The sequence below is a fragment of the Vidua macroura genome, chromosome 4, assembly GCF_024509145.1.
Source record: "Vidua macroura isolate BioBank_ID:100142 chromosome 4, ASM2450914v1, whole genome shotgun sequence".
Taxonomy (NCBI): domain Eukaryota; kingdom Metazoa; phylum Chordata; class Aves; order Passeriformes; family Viduidae; genus Vidua; species Vidua macroura.
This window is the reverse complement of record NC_071574.1, coordinates 14,973,641-15,000,829: the sequence shown is the minus strand read 5'-3', so window position 1 is coordinate 15,000,829 and position 27,189 is coordinate 14,973,641. Positions and strand designations below refer to the sequence as shown.

The 27,189-nt window shown below is 41.9% G+C and overlaps 1 long non-coding RNA gene across 1 annotated transcript; it reads left to right on the top strand.

The window, feature by feature from the left end:
* Positions 1-1,541: 1,541 nt before the first annotated feature.
* On the top strand, positions 1,542-21,708 carry LOC128806413 (uncharacterized). The gene is made up of 3 exons (XR_008436813.1): positions 1,542-1,698; positions 19,723-19,819; positions 21,584-21,708. It is a non-coding gene; the product is annotated as an uncharacterized LOC128806413 (long non-coding RNA).
* Positions 21,709-27,189: the final 5,481 nt, after the last annotated feature.

Sequence of the window (27,189 nt, the reverse complement as noted above, 5' to 3'; positions counted from 1 at the left end):
GGTAACTTGATGCCTCTGACAGGATAGAGCAAAGCTGTAGTGTAGGCCTGTGTCATCATGGGACTTCAGTGAGGAAACATATATCATATTCAGGAAATTAGGGAACAAGTGAGATATATACCTAGTGCTTAAACAGAATGAAAAAAAAAAAGAAAGAAAAATTACCCATTCCAACAGGAATGTTTTTGCATGGGGTCAGACCAAATTTTGATGGTAGGAACCAAAATGTTGTGGTGGACAGGGAACATTAATCTGGTAAACCTTCTAAAATATAACATTTGAAAAAACCAATGCTATAAATTTAAGAATGGGAAAGCAAAGGTGGGATTAACCAATGTGTCCTCTTAAGTTTGGTAGCCTGGTAGCAGGGAGAATAAAACATGATCATGACAGAGCAACTTCTATCAAGCATTTGACTTAATATTGCTCACCCCACTCTGCTCTGTGCATTTGATCTCAGCATGAGCTTTTGGGTTTTCTTGAAGGGGGAAAAGTGAGGAAAAACCCACAAAACCAGTATGTTCTTGCATGATGCATGCAGTACAATCTCCATGATGAAAGTTCTAAATCAGTACCATGGTATTATTAATAATGAAAAATATTTAGTAACACAGTTTCAGATAGTGCCCTAACCCTGTTGTTTTTTTTTTTTTTTTTTTTTTTTTTTTTTTTTTTTTTTGTGGTAATCTGTTTCTGCTTTCATTCTCTAGAACAATTCTTGCTCCTGATTTCAGTGAGTATTCTCATTTGACAATGTGTCAACTGTGACTTCTCTACTACTGTGTGTTGCAAAGAGCTAAGCAGTGGAATTTGTGGTGACATCTAATGTTGCTCTCCAGGATAAATTTAGTGATTCAAAAAGTCCAAGCAGTGCAGGAGGTGGGTAACGCTTCAAAAATTCTTTCAGTAAAACTCTGCTTCACTAAATTCCTGTTTGCTCCTTCTACTTTACCTGCTCACCTGCAGCACCAGGTCTGATTCATAGATACATCATTCAGCACTGTAGGAATAGCCCAGTGTTCAGCTTTTGCTTTCTGTTTATTGTCAATAAATCCACATCATTTAGCACAGACCACTAGTATGGTTTAAAACCAAGCACACCTCAAACTGGCATTAACTACTTGGAGCCCTTCTGCAGAATACAGCATGAAATACAATTTGCTGGTGTGTAATGTGAAAATTACTGGCAAGACTTTATGCATAAGAAACCATTTGGGGAAATTAAAAGCCTATTCCTTGTCATAATGGCATTCAGTACAAATATTCTGGATTACAGAGTTACAAAATCATGCTCCACTGAAGCAAGTGAATGCAGAAAATTGGGAAAACATGGTTAACACCTGAGACAAGGCATGTTCCTGCCAGCTGTGGCACGTCTCTTGCATCATGAACACCAGCAAATGCCTCAACGTATTTGTTTATTTATCCTTCTGTCTGTTTATTTATGAAATGCCTAAATGTGTCTGTTTTCTGTTGCACAGGCATCACAAAATATTTACCTTTATTTTGATTAGTGACATTGTTTCTTGGAGCAGGTGTCATGGAATAATAACATTAAGTGTCATAGATGGCGTACCTAATATTTTTTTCCCCCTACAGAAACACCTGTGGCAGTTCAAATGTTACATTTTTATTACGTGTTGAGGTTGCAAGTGCAGAAGAAAGAGATACATTTTTAGACCAAAATTAGACTACGTGGTAAGTACACAGTAAAGTACTTTCTCCCACAGAAGTTGTGGCAAATTTTAAGTTAAACAATGATTATTAAGTTTACATATAAGAAAGTGCAGTGGATTAAATCTCTCTTAGCAACCTTCATTGTAACTCTACTTGTTGTGGGGGAGGGAACCAACAATGAAACAAAAAAGTGGCCTGGAGTACAGCATGAACAGAACTATATGTCCTTAGGACATACAATAACAGGCTGAAGCTATCATAGACACTCTTTATTTCCCTAAGGTAACTTGTCTTTGGAAGTCTCCTTGGAATCAGGATTTATTGATCTGGAATCTCTTAGAAACACCTGTGAGGTTCAATGTATTATTTTCTTATAAAAATTTGTTTCTTTTTGAAAATGAAATGCCTATCAAGCTTATAAAACAGTCAAAATGTTATTGATTTTCTGCCAGGAAGGTTATGTTTAAACTTACCTAGAAAAAAAAAAAATTCAAGATGCCTGGTAAGGCAGTCTGCCTTTTTTTTTTAATTTTTATTTTTTTTTTAAGTAATTCCTCTTGACTAGTCCTCATGCAGTCAGGCTTAATTTCTTTCATCAGGAAGGGAAAAATGGAACCTGTGCTGGATGGTGTATTGGTGACTAGGCAATCTCCAAAAGAAGAACAGGCTTGGTTGGGATTTTTTTTTTTTGGATGGGGGGTTTGTTTGTTTTTTCTTCCCAGGAGGGGAGAGCATAAGAAGAAATTTTAGTCTCTTAAAAACAAAAAGAAAAGGCAAGAAACTGATTAGTCCTTATGATTTCAATGTTTGACTCGCTGCATTGTGACAACAGTGTTTGATTTTTCTATTTGCTTCCCCCCCCCCTTTGAATGCAAGGCTGGGATCTGTTGTTTCTGATTAAATGTGTGCTGAACCGTGTGGTGTTAGAAAATTGCACTCCCTGCACCTCCATTCCTTGTGCTCTTTGTTGCCCAATGTGGAAGCTGTGGCTCTACGGGGATTTACTGTTTCCTCTTAGGATCACCTGTGTCGTGGCTTAAATAAAAGTTTGTTTCTTCAGCTGTCTGACTTCAGAGTTTATCTGACTCAGGCTGACCCCTCAGTTTTATAATGAGCTAGTTTATTTGCTTGTGCAAATTGGGTTTTCTTAGACAGAAATATAACAGACTGTAAAGAGACCAATCTTTTGATCATTTCACCTCTGGAAGGGGGAAGGCTACAATGCCTTTCTGCACTCACTGGGCACTCTCTGGGTTGTTAATAACATTAAGTTACTGTTTCTGAACACTCTGTGGTTGGATTTTTTTTTTTTCCAAACCTTGTTATAAAAGTCTGGTGTGCAGAAAAATGTTGTTTCTTCTGTCTATGCTAGGAATATTGATAGGGTTTAGAATCTAATTACTTCTCTATTTGCAGGAAATACAGAGCCATTGCTTAGCAACCAGTCTGCCTGTTTCCAATTCTTTTTTAAGTATATCTTTGTGCTGCACCTATAGCCGTGCACACAGGGAGGCATGAGGCATAATGCTGGAAGAAAAGGAGGTGTGAATACTTAGTGGTGCCAGTTTTTCCTCGATGGGCCTTGAGCCTCCAATGCAGCCCAACAAAGCTGAGAGTGATACGTCAAAATATCTTAATAAACAACGTAGGCAGTAGGAAATAATACTGGTTAGGGCTTGTTTTTCTGGCTCAGGGCCTCATTCCAACCTGTTGCAACCAGTTATTGAACGTCTATGGGGACACCTCCACACAAGAGGCCCCATGGAGGAAAGGAACTTTTACATTTCTGTTTGACTGGGATCCTTGCCAGTGGCTAAGTTCAAAGTGCAGTTTCCAGTAATTTGCTGTTACTACTCCGCGTATTTGATAGGCCAGGACAGAAGCATGCAACCCAAAGTAGTATTTCCTGAATTCTGACATTTCTCAAGATATGAATGGAGGTTGCTGAGGCACTAAAACTCAGAAGGGTTTCCCTGACTCCAACACCTTAGATGCTTTCCTTTTCTCCTCTTGTGCAGCCCTGTTCCCTCCCCCCATCTCCTCCCTTTGCTCACATTCCCTGCTGTTGTCAGTTCCGTATTTGGATGACATTCATATTGATTGTTTCCCTATGCAAACACTGTGTGGCTGGTCTGATGCAACCAGAAGAATCCTATTGATTTACTGAGTGTGAGGGTTATTTAGATTGATAGCCTTCTGGAGTAGTGATAACGCTTTCATCTCGCCTCAGAATTATGGTTAACCTTTCCATTTTGGGGGAAGGGCATGACAATGAATTTCCTTTGCCCTGTTAACTGTAGTAAGAGGGAGGTAAGCACAGGGAGAAGCCAGTGGAATAACTACTCTTCTCTCCAGCATATGCAGTTGTAGGCCATGTGTATGTCATTGTGGTTATGGAAGAAGCATCCTCTGTAATTAAGATTATATAAGCTTTCCCATTGTAATCCTTTGTTTTCAGCTCTCCAAGACTTGCCTCTTTTGGGCTGATGTTTTCCTGGCTTGGTCTTTGCCATGTCACAACTTAATTATTTATTTTCCAAGCAAGGGATGCAAATGTTGGAGAGAGCTGAGGAAATGGACTTTTCTTGCCCATTTGGAAACAGCTTTTGACTTTTTTGAAAATTAGATCCAGAGTCCAAATGAGCTTTAGGTAGAAAGGATGACTGTTGATGAGATTTTGGGGAATGCTATTTTAATTATTGTGAATAATCCACATTTGTGCAAAAGGTAATGCAGATGCGCTATGTAAGGGCAGAGATGAGGTTGGGAGGGCAGGCTTCAATGCTTAAAATCCTAATTCTCTTTTTCTTTTACAGCTTAAGTGTGCAGACTTTCTAAGTCTGTAAGGGTATGGGGGTCCTAGTACAGCTACCCACAAAAGCAGAGTGGTAAAAAATTTAAAGGTGCAGAGTTCAGTTCTATCTGCCCCCCTGCAGCAAAGTCAGTGCTCACAGGAACAAAAGCTGGGTGTTGAAACTCTGTGTGCTGGCTTTGCACTGAAGCTTCACTTTTCAGCTGAAGCTGTCATCTCAATTCTGTTTTAAAAACCAAATAAAATTCCTTTGACTAGTACATAGCTTGAGTTTTCAAATAAATAAGCAAGCAAATACCTTTTCTTCCAGAGAGCACTGACAGGTGTTCACACAATCCAAGCGCTCATGAGGTTTTAATCATTAAACTAAACAGTTCCTTGAAAGCAGAGGAATTTGGAGTTAATTCTGGTCTTTATACTTGTGCTGATCACATCCACTCCAGTGTGTCCATGCAGTGACATCCACGGGCCTGCCTAAGCAGCAAGTAGAAGGAAACAGTGAGTACATATTTTTGAGCTGAATGTTTCAAGCACTGTAATTGGAACTGCATTATTCGTGATTAGTGCCTTTTTTTCCTGATGTTTAATCCAAAGTCCTCTGGGGGGGCAGTGGGAGAAAGCATGAAGTAGCAAATAATCACAAGATGCTCTGTGGTGGGAGCTGATTTGGCCATGAGCACCGTGTGTCGCTGGTACCAGGGCGTGTGTCATGTGGCCGGCAGCTGTGCTCCCTTGCAGGATGCTCAGCCCACTTCCATAACCAGCTGCAGGGCCCTGGCTTCCCTCTCTGTGGATTTTTAGCCAGAAAGATGTGGAAGGGAGAATGTTTCAACCTGGTCCATGTGTTGGGGGTTTTGTTTTATTAATTATTTTTGTATTAATTTTGTACAAGAGTAACTCACCGACGCCTGGCTGTGTAAGTTTGTTAAGCCCACAGTCTCCTGTGGGTGACAAAGCCTCTGGCTGTGTTACAAGCGCTCTGAACTGATGAAAGAATGTTGGATTGCATCATGAGACCAAACAGCAGGTAAACAAAGGGAGCATGCTCTGTTCAAATGAAATAACTCCTTGTAAACCTGGTGGATTGTGGTGCACTTTGTTGCTTAGTGGTTTCTTGGCCAGGAGAAGCACCAGAGATGTTACAGTGAATAACTGTAAAGGGTTACTACCCTGAAACTGCAGTCTAACTCTGTTGAGGCAGATGCAGCGCTCACTAGATCCCACATGAAGTTTTCTATGTAGTCCCTTGTGTCTTCATTGTTGATACGTGAAACCAGAATAATATTCTAGAGGCTGTGTTTGGTTTCCATAATATTTGCTTGAATGTGAATTGTACTGAGGGAGTTGGGTTTTGAGATCATCTGTGCAAAACAAGAAGTCGTGAAGGAAGGAACGTGTCCTGTTGTTCACTGTAACAATAAACATGGATAATGATTCTATGATCTGTGAAGCTCAGTGAAATTTATGAGAACACAGCAGCTGTCACACTAGGTTAGATCAAAGATTATTGTAAGCAAGTATCCTGCCTCCAGCAGAGGCTGGTGAGAGTGGGATGGGAAAGAGCCTCAGAAAATAAATATATATTTGGAATTATCTTTCCCTGCTCTATCTTTTCAGCTTCTAACAAAGAGTTGTGTAGCAGCTTCTGAGACTGACATGAGCTTGGTAGCTTCTCCTGGATGTGTTCATTGTTCATTCCTCTGATCTCCATTTGAACCTGTGTGCTGCTTTGCCTCAACCAGCCCCTGTGGGCACTGAGTTCCACACTGTAATTGTTTTATGAAAAAGCATTTCCTTTTGTTTCTAAATTGCTGCCAGTTTAAAACAGGCTTCCCGACTTCCTTTATTACATACAGTAAATAATTCCCTTTTTTACCACATCATTCCATTTCATTATTTTTCAGATGTTGATTCTGTCCCCTCTTAGCCAGCTGGCATGTTTTAATTTATTTAGTTTCTTCTTGTCTGGAATTTGTCCTTTACTTGTTACTTTCCATGGTGCCTTTTCCCCTAATCTTTCCTGGTTCTTCTGAGTGTTCTGTGAGATGGTGTGAAGCAGCACTGTAATCAAAGGGCCCTAATGAGTAACCTCTGAGGGTGCTTAGATGAGCAAAATGCCTGTGGACTTGAGCCAAAGGTTGCACTGATTAGCCTGGGAAGACCGGTGCTGTCAGGCTTTGTCTGTGTGGTGTCAGAACAAGATAAAGGTGTACAAGTGCTCCTTGTTACCTGCCTTAAGCTCATCATCTCCCTTCTGAAGTTACAGCTATGATGCCAAGGCTTTGGGTGAGCCATACTTCAGGTTCCAGGACCTGAAACAGTGGGTGCCAAAAGAAGAACATTATACAGGCCATGGTGGGGTGATGAAGGTTTGTGTCATACTGGGGAATGAGGGGAGAAGTTCCTAACATGTTCAACAAAAAAATATTGCATCGCCCCCAAACCCTTCAATCCATAAAAGAGGTTTTTTTTTTTTGGTTTTTCATGATCCCTTTGGGTTATTTGCATACATGGATGTTTGCCCTTTAAAAGTGATTTTGTAGTGGAAAGCAGGGATGCGTTTGAGACTCCTCTCAGATCTTGGCCTCATGGGGCACTGCAAGCCCTGACAATTCAGTAACAGCTCTTTGCACAAGCCTTGCAGTGCAGCAAAAATTCAAATGGCTCCTTTTGTGGTGAGGTTGCAAGTCAATAACTTGAACTCGGATTGTGTCCATATCCGGTGAGGAGTGAGGATTACATCCCCCCGCCCCTTCTTGTCGCAGTCCCGCCTAACAAATCCAGACCCATTCCCCGCAGGGAGCCCAGGCCAAAGGAAGGGAGTGTCGTCCCCTTGGGAGCTGTTACTGAATCCATCCCCCCACCCCCCCCCCGGAAAGAGGAGGGAGGAATTCCGACAATTCCTTGCCAAGCTATTCCAATGGTAGAGCACTTACACCCCACCAGTTAATCAGGGCTCTTCCTTAAGGCTTTATTTTAGCATCTGGACTTCAATAACTTCTTTTAAGCCTAGTTTTGTACTCAGGATTACTATGACTTTATATCTAAACCATTGCTTGAGTTGCACATCCAAAATAAGCATTGTTAACAAAAGACAAGTGCTTTATGTATTTTATTCAGTGCTAAGAGCAGCTTGACTGCTAATGTTTCATGTGCTGCAAGAAATGGAGCTGCAGTGTTTCAAGCTAATTCTGGGATTTTGAAGCACATCCTGCATGGCAAACTGTAATGCCCATGGTTGTGCCAGTGGTGATCAGTTTGAGGCCAGTGAGATGCGGGTCCAGAAAGATACAGGATGGAATTCTTATAAGAAGGCAAATGTGCCCTTTTCTATGTTTGTTTAATATTGCACTAGTAGTTTTTTGAAGTGCCTTTGTGTATAATGTCTGCCCGTGTTACCTTTTAAAATTTTTTCCAGGTCTGCTACTGTTCAAATAAATCATATGTCTGAGCAAGAATTTGTCCTGCCTCCTCCTAAGGCATGTAGGCTTAATCCTTTTGCTGCCTAAATCACAGTCATGGTGTTAGGAAGGTTTAAACAAAACTCTGCTGTATTATGGCAAAACTCAGCAGTTACTTGGGAGAAATATGTGGAGAAGCGGGGAGAAAGATGAGAAAGGGAAAGAGAAGATCACTTACCTCTTTTCTCTTGCTGTGCAAGTCCAGCCTGAGTGCCTGCACAGAGGAGCTTTGAGTTCTTCCCTTTGCAGGAATCCATGAGTACAACTGGGTAGATGCAAGCAGGACTGAACTAGCCTGGGAGGGGATTGCTTTGTGTGCCACAGTCATGTGTCTCTCCAGCTCCGGCCGGGCGTTCTGGCTTTGCGCAGCAGATAGCTACATAAACAGATGGAAATCTCAGTTTCCCCTGCATTGCTTTTGCCCTTTCTGCTCTAGATTTCACAAGGAATTACTTTTTTTGTGTGTTGAACCAAAGGATTCCTAAGTGAAGGAGCAGATTATTTGTTCTGCAGCATGCATGCGGGTGAAAAATGCAGAGTGCTGGGTGTAGCCCAATTCAGAGCTGTGCCGTTCATGGGTGTAGCGACAGCTTCCACTTGCATGGGTGCCTTTTTGGCAAATACAGGGCTACAGAAAGAAATGGAACAACTCTCCCAGTGTGTTGGAAGACAAGGTCCAGATAAGTAGTGTTAGTAGCCCATTGGAAGGGCAATTAATGACCAGGGGGAGAGCATCCATTCCAGGTGCAGGATCTGAGTATTGGAACAGCACTGACCTTGGGCATGCTGACTTTTACAGTAGAGTAATTAATAGGAATGGGATATGCAAATAAATGGAAGGTTACTTAGTGATATCTGGCTGTAATCCCTTTGTCACAACCCCCTTTATTGTCTAACATGCAAAGGTGTGGACAACAAAGTATAGGTGCAAAAGGATTCTGAATGGCCTTTCTCATTTGTTTACCCTTCTAGGGAGAAAATGGTGCTGATGAATGTAGAGATCTCTAGAGCAGTAAGATCATAATTTGATTATGTGTATAATGTGATACATTGTTGTTGCTTGAAAGGTAGAAAAATGACTGTCAGGAATCAAAGCTTTTGATTGTAAATTACTGTTCTCAAAGCTTTTAATTGTAGATTAGGATTCTAGGTGTAAGTTCTGTAGGGTCTTGATTAGATTTGCTGTCTCCCCCCCTCAGCATCCTGGGATATTGATTAGTTCACAATTCCAAGCTGTCGTTAATAATGGAATGAATCTATTAGCTGTATGGTTCTGCTAAAATTATTTGCAATAAAAGGATTGTTTAGAATTGTATTTGCATGGTAATGGACAGGCCTTGGCTGTTAAGGGGGGATGAACAGATCAGATTGCAGGGTTGCTATAAGAGTCAGAAACATGGGGTGGTGTTGGCTTATAGTTTGTTCTTTTGGAGATTGTTGTACTTGTTCATAGTGAAGCATTAGGGAAGCTAAAGAGATAATACAGTGATCTGGTGTCTAGGACACTGAGCTGTCTGGAGGGGGACACCAGCTCCTTGCTTCAGTGAACATTTGGAATATTAATTTCTCACCTCATCTTTCTTCTCTTGTCCTGCTGTATGCACTTTTCTTCCACTATCGCCAGTCTTTGGGGATATGGAAACTGTAGGAAAACGGCTGTTGGCTATGCTGGGGATGCCTGCTTTCTCTACCTGCTGCCAAGAAGTATTTTTGAAAGATTTCTTGGGCTAGGTCTTATCCTGTGGTCACAGCCAGTGTGTTTTCTTGGAGCAAGGCTTGCAAGTGTATTAGGCAGAAGAAAAGTTGGCCTGAAAATCCCATTAAAAAAAAAAAAAAAAAGGAGCTGAGAAAAGCAGTGTCCTAGGAATCAAATTCTGAATTTATCTGCTGATGAAAATCTAAGAGCCCTGCAGGATTAGGATTAGCTAGGTCAGGGTGTGAAAGCAGATGCTGCTATCAGAGGGAGATGCCCAAAACCATCATTTGGATTTAACTTTGTAGGTTAACTCCTAGAAAGATGTAATGTGCTAACCACACAGTTAAGCTCAGAGCATCCCTTTCCTATTTCCCTTGGCAGCCAGTTTGTTTAACTGTACGTCATGCCAGCAATGAAAAAACTGAAACTAATCGAAGCTGCTCTGCATTTCCCAATCTGACTCTCTCACCTGCTGCATTGTGCAGCATCACCGTGGGAAGCTCACGCTCTGCCACATGCTGTGGGATGTGATACAGCACAGCCTGACCTACCCAGGCTGTGTCAGCCGCAGGAAGTCTGAAAATATGATTTCCTGAAAAACAAGTGAAAGGAGGGGAAGTGCGCAGTTTATGTTTTGAGGATGGCATTATTGGAAACTCCATGAGCTCTTCTGTCGAAATACCTACGAAGTAACTATTTAGTCATATGAATAGTTGCCATTTATTTACAAGGCATCTGTGTGTGAATTAGGAAAAATCCTTTAACATCTATCAGACCTCATAGAGATGAGTAATTCTGTGGAAACAGTGTGCGTGTCAGACGTGACTGATCGCTTGTTACCCTGTATTCTGTCCTTTGTTTTTGAGTAAGACTCCAATGTATGTGCTAGCAGTGATTCAGTATGAAGCAGGGGGTGTCTGGTAGAATCTGCTTGTCTCTTGCATTTCAACAGAAGATGCAAGATTTTCTTACAGAGAATTTTCTTGACAGAATCAAATTGTGAGGCAGATTCCCGGTTGATATCAGCTGGTAAGCATTGGTTTGCATCAGGCTAGGACCTGATCTCTCTACTTATAGAACTGTTCTAAAAGTGCATTTCCCAAAATGCAAAAGCAATTGTTGGTGAAACCACACTGTGCCATTGCAGGGGTGGTTGTGATTGTTATGTTTCCTGGATCTCTTAACTCTATGTGTAAACAGAAAGCTCCTGGTTTCAGCACCTGTGGTCTAAGGTAGGAGTGGGATCTAGGAATTGGAGTCAGACTTGGGGCCTCTCTCTTTAGGCTCCATATGTTAACTTTAATTACTTTTCTGTGTGATTTCCTTGAAATGTTTCATGGTTTTCCCAGTGCTTTAATACTGAATCTCTTATTTCCTGGACAAGTCCCTGAGCAACTTGATCTAACTGGACCTGCTCAGAGCTAGGAGTTGGATTAGATGACGTCCCTGGAGTACTTTCCAATGTAAACTATTCTGTGAAAAGTAAAAGATGCTTTTGGGACTGATAGATGACGTATAATACAGCAAGCTGTGGAGCTGGGGAAGCCACAAGCACTCCATTTTACCCAAGGATATGAAGCTCTGTTATTTTCCTGTATTTATTGTTTCCATCTTCTTGCAGTAAATTCAATTACCATTAAGCAGGACTTTTTCACAAGGGGCTGGCTAGGAAATTATCTGCAGAAGGCTGGAGATAGAATTTCTCGCTGGCAAGTTGTGTTAAGTTGGCCTTTCCTAACACCAGTTCCAATTCAATGGATGTAACTTCTGTAGCTGAGTGCATTTAGTTTAAGTACAGGCAGAAAGCAAATCTTTGGCATGCAAAATGATGCACATCTGCAGAGAGCTTTAGCATGAACTGATGCAACTTTCCTGAGCAAAGAAACATCTGGAGATGCCAGTAATAAGAAATCAGAGTAGAGATTTATTTTTTTAAGCAGACAGAAGAGACAGGGAAGATTAAATACATCAGATACCTTGTTCCCATGGAAGAGAGTGGGAGAGCGAGGGACCACAGCAGACCTCACCTGCCCCGCGGGTTTCTGCAGGGATTTCATTCCTGCCAGGCCCCCAGTACTCCTGCATGATTGGAGGGAAAGAAGGCAGAGAGTGCAGTCCTGTCTGCAGTGAGAGAATTTGGTTTGTTCCTCCTCTGGCCAAGTAGCTGCAGCCTACAAGGCAGTTGTGGAAAAGCTTTGTGCCCAGTCCTTCCCTGGATTTACGCAGTTGGGAATTGGTCAGCCAATTCTAGAATTGTGTTTTTTCTGGGTCTCTATTAAATCTCTTTGCTTGGCACTCCCTACTAACACAGGTGGCTTATGTTGGGCATGTCATTTTGGTCCTTCAGTGTTGTGCACAGTTTATGCACTGGGATGATTTCAGTGCTTTGTGAAATCAGTGTTGCAGACACCTGAAACGGTGCATTTTTATAAAAATGAGTGCAGGTTAAATTTATTAATTCAGCAAGCAAGGATTGTTGACATAATATAAACACTCTTGTGTGCTCATGAGTTATTTGGCATAATTGTGCTAGAAGTGTGTCTGTGCCTAAAGGAATACAGATGATAACAGAAGGATAGATATGCAAGGAGAGCTGTTTAATTCCTGAACTACCAAGCTTCTGAAATAAATGTGTGGCATCTCTTTGTTTCACCGTTCACTTGTGGCATAAATATCACGACTGGTACTTTGCTGTTCACCAAAATGTCCAAATCCTACATCATGCTTTGGACAAAGGCTCTGTGGAAGCATTTAAACTTTTTACCTGCAGAAAAGCTTCCTGTTCAGGCTTTGTCAACAGATGCATGAAGCGCAAGAATTACTGTTGACAGTGAACACTTTATTTTGGGGCAAAAGATCCTCTTAAGAACGTAAGGTCAGCAGTCTGTGAGCAAAGAATTTCTTATGCACATCAACACACAAATGCTTGATGCCTAATCCTTTAATATGATTTTTATGGATTGATTTCAACAGGAATCCAAGGACAAATCTTCAGTAACCGAACAACCTTCTAGCTGGCTTTGTTGGAATCCATGCACAAAAATTATCCCACTCTAGTTGCTTTTTAATATTGTGATTGCCAGGGCCCAGTCCTGTAGCTTGTCTTCCAGTTTTGAGTGGCTCCTTACTGAAGCAAACTCCTATTGACCTTTTTTGAGTATTTTGCTAAACCAGGTATTCCTGTTTATAGGGGGATGTCTTAGGCCAGGCTATAACAACATGTGGATGACTGTCACATGTGTTAGTCTGAATTGACAATGGGTCTGTCAGTCATGGAAAGCTACTCCTTATTCAGATGATCATTTCTATTTCATGTGTGCTTTCACCTGACTAGGTGACTTCCCTTGCATGGCAAATCACAATTGGCTTGAGAGTAAACTCTTGGCCCTTTAGTAATTTCTCTGTGAGAGTCTGTCCTCAATGTCTCTGGAGCTCTGGCTTGTTATCCTGAGACTTGCTTAGCCCTTTCCTTCCAAAAATAACCTAGTAGCTGTAAGTCTGTTCTCTAAGCTGTCACTACTTTTTTGTTCTGCTTTAAAATATCTTTCTGCTGTATCTCATTTTTATGTGGAACACAGCCCTTCTCTAAACTGTCCTGCAGTTTGTAGTGAGCTCAGGAAGAAGAGGCATCTGAAAGCTACTAAAAACATCATGTTTCAAACCCAGCAGTTGTCAGAAACAAAGATACCTTTTGGTTTAAGTGATGGCTAAACTTTTTCTAGCTGTTGCTCTTGTTAAAGAATTTAAATCTGGGAGGAAGTGAAGGCTTTTCACTGTACTACTCCTCCACCTGAGGTACTGCTTTAGTTCACTGCACTCGAGATATTCACTAATCTTTCTGAGCAGAGGAGCTGGACATGGGTTTGTTTAGTTTAGTGTGCAGGTTGTGCCTGATCCACCCTGTTTCCTGTGATCTGTGTATTCAAGGACAGTGAACCCCTTAGACTGCGCCTGATTACTTGACCCAGGAGGTCTTCCCAGTTCCTGGACTAGGTGTGTATGCCAGACATACCCTGAATCTATATCACGGTGAGACTGTGGGCTCAAATTGGCTTTCACTTTACCCTTGTTTCTCTTTAGAGGCAATCCAGGCGAATAGACTGGATGTGAGCTTTAACACACTCTGACAGGTCCCAGATCTGGATGGTTTGAGGGCAAAGAGGGAATGTCAAGACTGGAAAGCATGCCAGACTATCTCCAGCAGGGATCTGGGCAAGACCTTAGAAGACCTGTTGACTACAAAGTATTTGGAGAGATTTCATCTGCTTAATTTCTCATGTTTCTTGAGTTTGTTTCATTACAAACCTTCTGGTCATTCAACATAATGTTGCAAAGACTGTGACCTGGATTCTTCATGGTATCCATGGAAGGTGTGGGCAATTCCTAGGAGAGGAGAGATTCTTAAATCTATTTCAGTAGCTCAAAATCAGGCAGCTTTCTTTACAGGGGCATGTTTACTACTGTAAATCCTGAACAATACCTACCTTCTGCTAGTGCTTGGGGCTTTGCTGTCATTGCTGATACTGCATTTCTGGCACTGAAGACCTGTGCCCAAAATTAAGATAAGTGTGTTCAATTTGCTGATTGTTTCTCCAGAAAGTGCTTATGCTGAATTAATATCCCACTGTCTGTTTGAAAATCTGAATTTTATACAAAAATTACTCCAGGCTTCTATTTCCTTCTCTTGGTGACAGTATTCAATGATATGGAGAAAACATAGAAAATGAGCTTGGTTTTTTTTTAACTTGATTTTTAAAAAATGTGCAGATAATCAGAAATAAAAAATTAAGACTCACAAGTAAGTATATGCAGTGCTATGAATTTTATGGCTTAAAAGGTCCATTTACTGTGAGAGGTGAGGCACTGGCACAGGTTTCCCAGACAAGCTGTGGCTGCCCCATCCTTGGCAGTGTCCAAGGGCAGGCTGGATGGGATTTGGAGCAACCTGGGATAGTGAAGGTACCCCTGTACCTGGCAGAGGGGTTGGAACTAAATAATCTTTAAGGCCACTTCCAACCCAAATTGTTCTGTGATTTTATACTCAGCTTCCCTTACACTTATTTGTGACCTAGGCCTGTGCTAGAAGTATTTTTATTCTGTAATCTGTGGGCAGAAAATAACACCAGTAAAGCTTTCAGGTCACCTCTTTTTAATAGCAGCTGCCTCAATCCAAGGGATTGAGTGTCTTTCCTGCAAGGAAAGGGTTATCTCTCCTCTCAAATGTGAGAGCACACCCTGCTCTAGCCTGCAGGCACACAGATAATAATAACATGGAAGGATGGCAGCCTGTGCTCTGGAACGGTTTATGAGGAGGAAGTTCGCAATTACATATTTCTGGGCAAACATTAACCAAGGCTGAAGCCTAGCTTCGAAGAAAAACAACAGGCTGGAACCTCCAGTAATATAGCTGTTATGTGGACTGGAAAGAGCAGTCATGCATTCATGGAGCATTAGAAGCTAAGTAAGAATAGCACGACAGCAAAGCGAAAGGCTTGATAATATTAGCATGTCCTGTTGTGCGCCTGCAGAAAGCATCTCTGCCCTGGCTCAGCCCTCCAGTGATATTGGAAAGACCAAGGAGATTTTTTTTTTTTAAGTACTCTAGCTCTCTTAAAACAGTCCTAAGCCAAAGTAATGGGACTGTTGTTTGCTGTGCTCATGGCCCAATCCATTTATATCGGTGGTTTCAGAGCTTGCCACTACACACTGAAGTTTCCCCTTTAAAAAACAAGTTACTTTGGGCATCTCTCAATCACTGCGGTTACCACGCTAGAAACAATTGCCATTCTATGCTGTGGTTTTGTAAAGCAGCAATCTTATTTAGAGCTTTGTGTGCTAAACTCGGATATGCCCATTCTATTACGGACTCTGTACCTAAAAATGGAATTGTCACACTAAAATTAAGGAGACAGCCAAATGATACATACTTCCTCTGCTTTGTTTTTTCTGACAGACCACAATTGCTGCAGAGAAACTGTCCAGTCATTACTGCAAACTCTGGGGAAAAGGAGTGACAGAATTTAGACCTGTATGGGAGAGGAGCGTTAGTCTAAAGAGACACTTGCTGTGGCAAGCATAATATGTAGATTCCAACCTTAAGCACTTTGGAAGAAGTCCAAAAGATGAAGATACATACATTACTGCTGCTGGGGGGAAGGAAGGGAATCTTAAATGTCTCCATAGAGAATATTTACTTGGCTTTTCTTCCTTTCCTTTTTTTAAAGGGTAAGACAGCTGTGGCTGAGAAGCCTTACATGTGGAATTAGGCTGTTTAGTTCAGGTTTAATGGTAAAAGTTAGTTTATTCTGTTGTTAGCTGGGCTAAAATAAGAAAATAGGTTTACTGTCCTAACATCCTTCTCTGCTAGGGCAGGGACTTACCTACCCACTCCTGTTAGTGACCTGACATCACTAACATCAAAAGCCCTTTAGGAAGCTAAAATGAAGTTACTGGTTCAGCTGGCTTCACTGGGGACAGTTGTTCTGCCCCAGTGCTGTCCTCACAATTAGCAGTGATTAACAGTCCTGCTGCAAGCAATACTCCATGGTGAGACTGGAATGGAAAACGCAGCCTTGGGGACTATGTGAGGTCTCTCACAACAACGAATTATCTTCAAAAAAAATCTGATCCCACTTTGCCTTGATCTGATAATGGAAAACTGTGCTATTTGGTTTCGTCTTTTCCTTTCTCTTCTGTGCCTAATACTGCACGCTTTTTAATGCCAAAGCAGCTTTTAAAGGCACCCCCTCCACCCCCAAGTGTTTTAGCAGGTTAATCTTCTGGAATATTTTAACAAAACACAAACTATGACATTCAGTCACAGAGTGATTTCTGCCATGTTTATGCTTGCTTTTTGAAAACCCAGAATATTTCTAGATAAGTGCCAGTAAATTATTTTAGGTACACCAGAAGAGATCTGTTTTTGGCATTTTGGAAAGGTCCCAATTCAGAGGGATAGAAAGAACTGGCCTGCTCTGATGAGTATGGCTGGATTGGATCATAATTAAGGAAAAAAGAATTCTGACTCCTAATAGGTATCCTTCAGAATATTTTAATCTAAACCCAAAGAAAACCATGTTTGTGTTTAAATAAGGAAGATGATTAATGGGATAATGGGAGGGAGCAGAGTTTCACTTCTTGTAAAAGGAGTGCAAGTATAAACTTGACAAAAAACTGCTTTTTTAGTTTGTTTTGAGGATGGACAAATCACAGATAGCTTAAAGAGTTGCACAGGTCCTTGGCTTGTCCCTTCATAGTTTACTGCATCTTTCAAACCACGGTTTCGGAGGCTGAACATGGATTTAGGTTAATCTTTCAGTGTTGCATCTATATAAGCTTTTATATGTTGATGGCATTATCTCCTGAATAGTAGTAAATTTGGTTCCTGCTTGTCTTCTAGTGATATGTCCTTCTCCTTTTGGGAAACTTAGCACATATCAGTGAACCAGCAAAGGATGAGAATCTAAGCAGAATATTCAAGTAAGATTTTTTTTTTTTGGCCTGTTTAAGAAGTTACTCATTGCATTGTCATTCATAATCGTCTTCCCGTGTGACAGGATGGGCTCGTCAGATCCCAGGGAGATAAAGCGGAATTTGTCAGCTCCTAGGGGGCCAAAGTAAGCATCCTTCTGACTAACGGTCTTTGACCACTGTGTCAGGAGTTATGGGAATTTGGAGTTACGTGCTGCTGTTGAGTGGCACAGCAAAATATGGTTGTGTAAGTGTGGTTAGTGGTTAATGATTTCTTTTTTTGTCTTTCCTTCTCTGCCTTCTGTGCTCCTCGCTCTGTACACAAGAGCAGGAAGGAGGATTTGGATGGAGCAATGCAGCCTCTTCATCTTTTCCTAAGTGAGTCAATATTGTTGCTATTTCTAGAAAGTCATCTTTGGTCTTTTCTAACGGATTATCAAGAGATGAGAGACATCTTTGACCTGGCAGCGTGGAAGGTGGGAGTTCTCCAGCACACCAGGAGCTCTGCCTACTGGCTCTTCTGATTGCAAGCATAGTATATATTTTACATTCTCCCAGAGTCTCATTTTGCCTTCCTGCTGTACTGCTTCAGAGCACGAGCCTCTGCAGCACTGGGTGTGAGAGAGAGTCTTGTGTAGGCAGTGCTGTGTTGACAAGTGCCTTGTACCATCTGCTTCCTTCCTCCAAAAATCCATCAGCATCCATGCAGCAGCTTGTACTTGCTGGAGCACTGCGAGGAGATGTGATTTGGATTTAATCATTAGCAAATGTCCCTTGACTGTTTCTCAGCTGCCCCATCTGAGTTTAATTCCAGGAGAAGGAAACTGATGTATTCCTGCTTTCAGGTGTAATTACTTCAAGACAGATTGAACATTTAAGCACACACGACACTGCTTAGCTTTAATTAGAGTAAATTGGCAGAATTTATATGACCGGTAGTTTTGGGGACCGTCAGATGCATGAAAGTATATTTTGCATATCATTTCCTGCTGAGGCTGAGACCAAGGTACTAGCTGAAAGGCTTGTAATTAGGATAAAAACACTTTGTAAATTTAACCCTATCTCCATTAGGAGCAGAGTGGAACTGGCTGGGGAAGGGGGTGGTGCTCCAGGGAGACAAAAACATTTGAAAGAGAATGAGAAGCAAGAAGTACCTGGAGACTGTGCAATAACACAGACAAGTGTTATTGCCAAAGTGGAGTCTTTGTAGACAGGCACAGGTGATTTGTAAGTATGTAAATAAGATTTATAAACCCCAAAGATTTTTTTTTTTTTCTGGAAGGCTGTTCTAGTATATTGTATGAGCCCAGTGTTGATATAACTGAAATTGAAAAAGAGGTTTGGCTAGATGTTCTGTTGCAACAATTCTTAGTGCACCAATTCAGAGTGCCCTGGAATAATGTTAGCCTTTGCTGGATCTGTTCCTGACTTGACCCTCAGCTGCAACAGCACCACAAGCAATGAGGTTTTAGTACATAAAGAGGTTCCAAATAACTGACTGAGCAGCAAGGGAAGCACTGCTGAGCCCCTTCTGTACTGAGCAACCTGGAGGGAGGGGCCTCTTATTGCTGCGCCTTAGAGTTCCTTCCTGGTTGGAGAAGCTCTTTCCCAAACCAGGAGCAGGGAGCTGCCTTGTGCCAAGCACCTGTTGATGGATGTTTTCAGTGTAGTTTGGATGCAGTTTACAGTCTGTCTCTGCCTGGCAGCTGGGGAATCCCCATTTAAAAAAATTATGGAAGGTGGAGGGTCTTCAGTTTTCCCAAAGAAGGAATATCTGATCACCGGTTCAAATTTGATTAAATTATTGGTACAGGGTTTACTAACTAATCTCTGCTTAATGTTGGGATCTCTAACGGATGGTATTTCATAAGAATAGAGTTGGAAACAGAAAGGTTTTTTTTTTCTGGAATAGCCCAAATTTTATTTGTTTCTGTTTTATTGCTTGACACATAAAAGGTGCCTGTATCACTTTGCTGATTTGAAGTTTGGTGAACAGGCTTAGTGGAAGTGGTCTCAAACATCTTCTGTGATGAGGTCAGGATAAAATAGGAATCTGTTTGCCTGAGGATGCTGCAAATGTGATGGGTCCAACTATTCTACTTTTTACTCAACTGTTCTGCTTTTTATTATCTGCATAATTTGTCCTGGGCCTAAGACCTGTGAAGAAAGTGGAGGGGGAGCTGTGGTCTTTCACGCTTTCTGATATTTAAGTTACTGAACAGCTCAGAGTTCTGAGAGGAGTTTTATTTCTGTGTCAGCTGCACCTGCCTAGGCACATCTTTGCTATAATTTGGTGCAAGTGCACCACTATCCAAACATTATATATCTGGGTCCAATAGTTCCTTGAAACTGTGTTTTCTCTAGTCAAGGCAATGGAGTTTGTAGATGGATAGAGGTGGTTATCTTGTGTTAGTTATGAGAGAGGCCAGTCTGGCTGCTCCTTGTTTCTTGCTGCTTTCATGGGGTTTTTGCTTCTGTGACTGAGTTTAAATGCAGTCAACAAGACCTGCATCTGCTGATGAGTTAAGAGCTTGCTGTCAGCACCCATTCTCCCAGCACAGTATCAGTACTTCAGATTTCAGTCACCCTAATCTCTCTGCTTTCAGAAATGGAGTCCTGCATCCCTGAAAATGAGACGCAGTGGAAATTCTGTTGATCTTTCTTCCCAAGATCATGCATTAACAGCATTCTGGCAGGACTAAGGTAAGAAAGTTTGAGGAAAAACTCTGAGTTCTTTGCTGTTCATTGTTCTCCTTCTCTTAATACAAATATTGTGATAGCAATTTCTGATAAGAAAGAGTTTTTCTGAAGTCCGTTGGTTCCAGGCTTAAGCCAAATGACAAAAATAAGGGCTCAAGATGAATAACAAGTATTTAGCACAGCAGAGGAATGGTGATGGTTGTGGTGGTGCTGTGCATTTGCTTCTAAGCCTAGCACAGATATTTTTTCCTGTCACTTTTATTTTTAGCAGGATGCTGGGGATGCAAAACAAATATGAAATGTTTAGGGCAGCAGTTTATGCTGTGACTAATCTGTCTTCTGTGAAGCTAAAAATCCTCCCTAAATTCTTCTACAGGGGAAGTCACAGATTTGTACTTTTTGCTGCATGGCACATCACAAACCAGAAACGTGGTTAATGGCTGCTAATAAGTGCCTGAATTCTCCTCTTCGGGGAGCCTTCCCTTGGGAGAGCTGTTATCGTTAATCTGGTTAAATCTGGATGTTTCCCCTTCTTTTCTTATATTGTTTGTTCTCCTTTGAGGTAGTTACAGTTCATTTATGTCTAGTGAAGGGACAAGTGGTGTTTGCCAGAGCCGGCTGCAGGGGCCGATGGGCGCCTGTTTGCATGGGCCTCGTTACAAAGGCAGACCACATCCTGGCCAGGACAAAGTGCTGTCTGATCCACAGCCGGCACACACCAGTGCCTGCCTGGAGCCGTGCCAGGCTGTGGGCAGCCTTTGTGAGGAGGCACTGTGTTAGTCTGCGTGGAAGTCGAAGGAAGGGATAAACCAACTAAATTAATCTTTCTTTCCATTCTCAGAGCTTCCACCAGTCAAATTATGCATGTGATTCACTACAGTATAAATTTTTCCTGTGCTTTTTGTTTGCTGTCATCTAGGAGAAAAGTGGTGTGTCATTCACTCAGCTGCTTCACTGGGAGCAGAACACAGAGAAAATTAAAATACCCTATCTTGGGTATTTTCTTGCAAAGATATTCTTGCTTCATGTGTAAGAGGTATCTTTGCAACCAACTGATAAATACAACATATTTGTCATCTTCCATCTAACAAGTTTTAAACCCCCCATGCAGCTCAGGTTTTAAACTTCCAGCTCCTGCTGAAATGGGTGGGTAAGCAGCTATGTCTAACTCATATAACAGAAAAGCTGAGCTTGTGGGGAATCGGGCAAAGGTGCAGGACAGATACAAATCATTATTTTCTGCCAGTTAAGGACAGCAAAAGGAATCCACAAAGTGGGTTTGGTGACAGAGTTGGGGATATTACCCCATACTTCCTTGGTTTTTGGGTGTGTAAAAAAATATCAGAGGAACAACTCTTTTTCTTTTCATTTAAACAGCACAATAAAATATGAACTCTGTGGAATGCTATGCAACTTAAGGTGATTTTTAAAATTAGTCCAGCTGCATAAGTTTGGGTTTTTTGAGCCTTGCATCACATTTCTCTGTTGAGAGAATTATCATGTGGCTACAGGGTTTTAATAAACCTTTTTGCAGCTAAAATAAAATGTTGAAGTTTGATGGGAAAGCAGATTGAAGTGGAACATTGGTTACATCAGTAAATGTGCCTTATTCTCAATTGGCAGTGGTGAGTGTGAGTCAGTTTGTTTCAGCCTCTAAAAATACCATATGTCTTTATAATTCCAAACAAGTCCTTAAGATGGACAGAAGGAGTGTGATTTTTTTTTTTGCTTAAATATGGCTGCTGAATATATCTGAAAACACAACAGCCCACGTCCTGGTTCACCACTGCTGTCCACCTCATCAAAAAGAGTGACCTCACAAAGGTATGAACCTTCAGTTTGCTGTGGGGATGCTGGTCCTCTGCCTTGTGTTTGCAGGTGCTGGAGAACAAAGTCAGTCCTGGCATAAACAGGTGAGTTTTCCATTCAAGCTGATGGGAGTTGTTCCCATCTGTGCCAAGAATAAACTCTTTTAAAATGCAGTTGTGTGTGAATTCCTTAAAGAATTTGTTTATCCAATTTTGTGTAAACATGTTGTCCTAAAAACTACTGTGTGAGCCCAGCTTAACCACATGATTCAGTACCAAACTATGTGAAATTAGCCCTTTTTCTTTGGATCTCATGGGTTTGACTTGAGAATAATTCTGAGGGTTTCTTTTACTTGAATCTCAAAGTTGAGTAAAATTAATGATTTTGTTTAAACCAACAAAAGTGATTGGAGAAAATACCTACTTCCTAGAATAATTGTTGAGATCCTAATTTGCCTTTCAAAGTAGGCAAATACACTGAATGGGACACCTTTTCTCAACTGACTTCATTAAAATGTGTTCCTGGTCAAACTCTGAAAGGAGGTAGGTTTATGTTTTATTTGGAACAGACCAGCCATTCACTGTTGGGACTCAAATCCATTTGTCTTTAAATCTTGGACACCATTTGCTGATATATATTCTGGTAGCCATCATGTATCTATTTGTCTGCTTGACTGATCTGCCCTAAAGTTGTGAAACCTCTTTCACAGTAAGAAGTCTTTTTGGAGTCCTAGAAGGGAAAACCCCATCAAATCCCAAAACACACCTTTTGGTCTAGAGCTGACTTCATTTCTTCCACACTTTTACAAAACACATATATTTTGTCCAAAATCTATTAATAACTTCAGCTTTCTGTATTCCAGCTGTAGTATTTAAATTTTTGCCCTTAGTTTTCTTTTCTGCTTTTATGACTGTGAGAGGATAACTGGAAATATTTGATACAGCTATTCAATTGCACAGAGGGACTGTCAGAAGCATGATAGAGAATTCTCCTGATCCATCTGTAGAGAATTCTCCTGATCCATCTGTAGAGAATTATGGAACATTGCACCCATTTTTGTTAGTACAGCTATATTTGAGCACAAAACATTGAGACAAGAGCTGAACTTAAAGGAACCAAACTAAAGACAAGGGCTGTTTCCAATGAGTAAGAACTGTGAAAAGAAGCTGATAGAATTTAGAGTTCATTTACGATACTCCTCGTGCTAAATACATTTCTTCCTACATTGAACATTTTCTGTCTGGGATAGTCCCAAATCAGGCTGGCCATGTTTACTTTGAGATGTGTGGTGTTCATAATCAGATGCATAAAATTTGATTTTCCTCTTACAATGTAAACTTCCAGTACAGTCTCAGAGAAATTTGATAATGGGTTTACTTTTGCCCTAACCACAAACCTTTGTGTGGATGTTCTGTTCAGCTTAGATAGAGGGTGTGGGAACATCTGGAAGAAAAAGTGCAAAAAATATTTCTGTGAATATGTTGCAGCTCAATTATGCCATTTCCAGTCGTTCAGAATGCTCAAGGAGCACCAATGTTTTTCTGCTGGTGTAGCACCAGTAAGAACAGGTGTCATGGAGAGGGTTGTAGTGTTCTGTGCCAGCTCTTTGCTCTTCTCTCATTGCACAGTTTGTCCCATGCAACCTGCAACATTATTATTGCCTTTTTTTTCAGCGTTGTACTGAAATTTCAGTACTTGGATATTGTCATGGGGTGTCTGCTCAATAAGCCAATATACAGGTCCCTATGTCAGCTGATGGCGCCCTCCTTAAAGCCTGTTACTATAGGCCTGTCTTTCCTCCTACTCTTGTCACTTGAAAAGCTCTAAAGCCATCACTCTTTATTTGTCTGGGTTTGGAGAGAATAGGAAGAGCTGTTTCAAATCCCCAGGAAACGAGCTAAACAAAGGGTGTGATTTGTTAGGTCAGTCCAATGGCTTATCTCCTCTCCTGGCCACTCCCAGCCTTTGGCTTTTATCAGTGCTTCAGGCAGCAGTGGGATCACTTGCCCAGGTATCTTCCCAGATGGGGGATACAATGAGGGGCTGGGTGTTTCTTTGGCCAGAAAACCCTGTTGCTTTATACCTTGAAGCATGATTTTTTTTTTTTTTTTGTAGCATTGGCTTTGTTTATTTAGCAACAAATGTAGCTTGCACCCAAGGCTTTATTCCAAATGTTTGCCTTGATGTGCTGGATGCTTGACAGCAAACATGCAAAAGGATCCTGATCCCTGAAGATGTGACTTGGAAACAGAATTAACTTCTCTGCAGTAGTTGCCTGAAGGAAGTAACAGCTAACAGCACAGGATCTGCTTGGAGTACAACTTATCCTTGGGAGCAGCAGGGAACATGGAACTTTTTTTGTGATTTAGGTAGACTCAGTTCTCAGTGCTGGACACATAAGATGTCATTTTGCCTTAAAAAAAAAAAAAATTCATTATCTTCTCTGCCTATTTCATGTTTGATTCATAGTTTGCCTTGTAACTGGCAGGCTACTCAACACTTCCAGTGATAGGAACTGATATGTGGTGGTGAGATATGCTTGCAGGCATAAGAATTTCTGTTTTTAGAGTGTGTGAATATCTGCATGTAGAAGGCTTGTCCATGGCTTTTGGAGGCATGGTAGGGAATGGTATTCCTGGATTACATGCTCTAGGAATCCTTGCAGTGCTTGGGCTGGCTCAGACAAGATTCCAGAGACTCCACTCCTTCCAGGAGTCTCTGGAGAGTTGCATCTTGCAGAGGCACCTTTATAGCGCTTTAAATAGGGATGCTCCTGCAAACTCCTGCTTGCTTTAAGATACTTCAGAGGCTGAGTTCAGCCATCAGAAAAGCCCCTTGAATCCTGAATTGTTTTCCAGCTTCTAATTGTTGTGTCCCTACAAACCTAGTAGCACTGAGATGTCCAGCTTTATCGCACCTCACTGATTCCATCATGTAGCCTGTGTGGTGGGGGGGCAGCACTGAGGAAATCACGAGCTGTGTTAAGCAGGCAGCCTTGCAAAACTCTTGGTTTGTAGTTTCCTCCCTTCAGTAGCAGTAGAATGTTGCTGCCTCACATACCAGGGATACCTGTCTATCCACTTAGAGCAACCAGATAGTGTGCTTTATGGGTACAAAGGTCAACTGGACAGGTTCATGAAAGAGAAATTAATTGAGGGTGACTAAATAGATAAAAAGGAGTCTGGCACAGGAAGTCTCTGATCCTCAAATGGTTGGCTGCTGGGAGACTGCCAGGAGGTATCGTGTGTGCTCACCCAGTTCTGCTCCTTCTGAGAGATCTGCTCTCTACTACTACTGGGGGACAGGCTGTTGGGATGGGTGATTTGTTCTGAGACAGCATGATAGCTCTTAGGTTTTCATACGTAACCTGCTTCTCCACAAGGGAAAATATTACAGCATGATACCTGTTTTAAATAGCTTTGACCTTGTTACTGGAAGGATTAAGATGTAACTCTGAAGGACCTGATCTTGACATGCACTTTATTTTGGAAGCTCGCTCTCTCTCAAACCTAAAAGTATCAAAAGCTTTGCCTTCCTTTGGGGCTCCTATTCCCTCTGGTGTGGTGAAATGATAAAATTTACATAGGTAAACTGGCCAAATGGCTAATTTGAAAGTAAAAAATATTTGTCCTTAATTCTTACTGTCATTGCCATGATCAGTTCTAGCCTAATTGTTGCAATCCAGGCCTAGCTCCTGGCTGGACAGATCCTGTAGGAAGCTGCTGGTGTCATCTTCCAAGAGTGCCATGGTTGTGTGTATTGAACCCATAGGTGCAGCCTAAAGCCAGGGAGCTTGTGTAGGTTTCCACAGGCTCACCAAGACACCGCAGTGGCCCCAGGGCCCTGGTTAAATGTTAACAGCCTGCTGCCAGCAGTGTGTCTGCAGGGCAGTGAGCAGGTACTAGTGGCTGCAAGTTCAGCATGCTCTAATTGGCAACACTAACCTGCCTTGGCATGCTCTCAGGTGTCTGTTTCACCTCGTTACAGCTTGCTTCACAACTCCTGCATGTTCCCTGTATTTTTGTTGTCTGAAGTGTATTGGGGGTAATTTTGTAGGCTTAACTCCCTCTGACTGTGAATTCTCCTTTATTGTTTTAAAATATACTGAGGAGGATATATTTTTTGCTTTTGCCCTTAAAAGTCGGATGAGCAGTGTGTCTTACATAAGCCTTACATTTGGAGGCATTTGTAGCTGGTTTAATTATTCCTGTGCTGGTTGCTGTGACTCGGAAGTGGAAATGCCCAGTGAGCTCATACTAACTTTTGAAATCCTGACATGTTAATGCACTACCTACTTAGGTGCTAAATAAGCATAGTAACTAAGTAACTGAGTAAGCGGTGCCTGAGCTGGCATCCTGCCAGGAGTAGGAGCAGGCACTGTTAGTGGCTGCTCGATTGGTGGCGAGCAAGGCATTCTGATAGAGAGAGGGTTTTCTCTCCATGGTAATGAAGACTGCAACAAAGTCGGCAAATGTGGCTGCTGGGCTGGCAGCTCCCAGGTAGGAGCAGGAGCTGTAGGACACCTGAGGGTTTACTCCATCTGCCTCCCTACCTGCCAGCTGTGCCGCTGAACAAGCACGGGGACTGTGCTGGTGCTGGGCTCTTCGCTTCTTAGGACTCTGTGCCAGGTTGCCTTGCTGCTGCTGCTTCTGCACCATTCAGAGTTCCATGTTAGATAAGGGACTATCCCATTGGGTAATTGGATTTAATGAAGCTGAACTTTGCTGTGACAGTTGTCCTTGTGGTTTGTTGCTACCTTGCTATGGAGTCTTGTGTCATTGCTAACTTTAGGGCTGGGAGTCACAGAGCATTGCACCAGTGCCCTGGTGGCCAGTTCCCAGTCAGAACTGGGCAGAACTTGTGCACAAGAGAGTCTGCACAAAACTGCTTTGAAGGTGGCAGAAGAATTTGTTTCTCACCTGTTTCCACCTAAACTGGACACTTCATAAAGGCCTCATGTATGTGTTTGAAAGGGTTACTGTGTCACAATTAAATAGTTTTGAGGGAAATTTATCCAGCTACAGTGCCTTACACACCCCTCAAATCCTGTTTAACCTCCTGAATAGTTATGTCATGCCTTGGCCTTGTGTGTAGGGGAGAGTTTCACCCGGTGTGAAAAGGTCTAAAGGAACGTGTGTGATCCTGTGAAGTAGGTAACACATAGGGGTGACTTAATTCCCTGCTGAAATACAGCCACAGCAAACACCTTTTCACTTCCAAGAGGAAATGAAGAGCAAGATCCAAATACCCACTTGAAGACTGAAGACATGCTTTTAGCAAGGGAGCTATAATGACAGAAATGGCATTCCAGCCAGGATACCTGCTGCTGTAGAGTAGTTTCTCTGTTCCTGGGTTTCCTCCTCAGCAGGACATGTTGCATTTCTCTGGCTTGCGTGAGGAGCCCAGGACTGCTTCAAGATGGTGGAGTTGCTCAGCAGGAGAGTTATGTGCCACTACATTTCCTGTTCAAATGCACTGCCTCCTGTTATTGACTGACAAGGAGGAGGAAGGGAATTTTTCAGAAAGGCTGGAAATGAGCCTTAGACAGCTGCTTTCCAGATTGT